General features: G+C 36.6%; 1 pseudogene; it reads left to right on the top strand.

Moving 5' to 3' along the window:
- Window positions 1-47: 47 nt before the first annotated feature.
- LOC105681848 lies at window positions 48-791 on the top strand (annotated as a pseudogene).
- Window positions 792-1,184: the final 393 nt, after the last annotated feature.

The following is a 1,184-nucleotide window of genomic DNA, read 5'->3' as shown; positions in this document are numbered from 1 at the left end:
GTATGAAGAGAAAGCCTTAGAATAAAAGAAGGAACTAGTAAAGGAAATAGAGAGAAACTGGGGAAATGGCCAAGAAGAGAAAAGAGCTAGAAAGTGAAGAGAAAAGAGCAAGAAAGAGAAAGAAGGGACTAAAAGAGGTGAAAAATGGAGGGACACAGATGGAAGCAAGAGAAGAGCAAGAAAGGATGACAGCAGACCAAGTTATAGAGGAAAGAAGAAAGAAGGAAGTAGAAGAGAGGGGGAAAAGGATAAGGAAATCCAAATATAACATACATTACAGAAAAATCGCCAAAGAAGAGTTACCAAAGTACTTAGAAAGGACGATGAAGTAGAGGGACAGAAGAATATTAGCAAGATTCAGATGTGGAAACGAGACCAAATCAAAGGAATACTGGAAAGAAGAAGGAGAAAAAAGATGCAAACTATGTAAAAGGAAAGAAGAAGACCTGAAACATGTAACAGAAGAATGTGACATAACGGGAGGACCAAAGGACATAGAAAAAACACTAAATGAGACTGGAGAAGGACTAACAGAACTAAAAGCAATAATAAAGAGGAGAAGGGCAATACAAGGCGGGGCGGAACGACAAGAAGGAAGCACAGCAAGGAGGCAAAAGCGCAAAGTTGCAATAGTTTTTTAGTCATTAGTTTTTAGTTTTTCTAGTTTTCTTAGTTTTTAGAGATACAATAATTAAGGGAGTGCAATATAATAGAGTGGATAAGTGGGGAGGTAGATATATAAGAAGCGAAATAGGTATAAGGGATGTAAAACCGAAAGTTCGTCCAAAGCCGAAAGTAATTTGTAATTTACAATTTGTCCAGCTGGACATTCGGTAAATTTTTCTAGCTTAAAAAAAAAGAAAGCCATGTGATTCAGTCAAAGAGAGATGTTTCGCTGAAGATGTGCCAAGAACGGGTAGAAAACGCAAAACGACGCTGTGGCAAGATATTCGTATCGTTCGAGAAATAAAGCGCAATCCATTAATTACGATTCGTGAAATAAAATGAACCGCGAACTTGAAGAAACGTTAAATTACGATTCGTGAAATAAAATGAACAGCGAACTTGAAGAAACGTTCCATTCTCTGCAATTTCGATGATTTTGAAACATGTTATGGAGAAGTGAATTCAAAATTTACGAGAATACTCCAATGCATTATAGATTTAAGATATCAAACTAAGAT

The sequence above is a fragment of the Bombus impatiens genome, unplaced genomic scaffold (assembly GCF_000188095.3).
Source record: "Bombus impatiens unplaced genomic scaffold, BIMP_2.2 scf_2288, whole genome shotgun sequence".
Lineage (NCBI taxonomy): Eukaryota > Metazoa > Arthropoda > Insecta > Hymenoptera > Apidae > Bombus > Bombus impatiens.
Note: the sequence above shows the minus strand (reverse complement) of the source record. Positions and strands in the feature narration are given on the sequence as shown.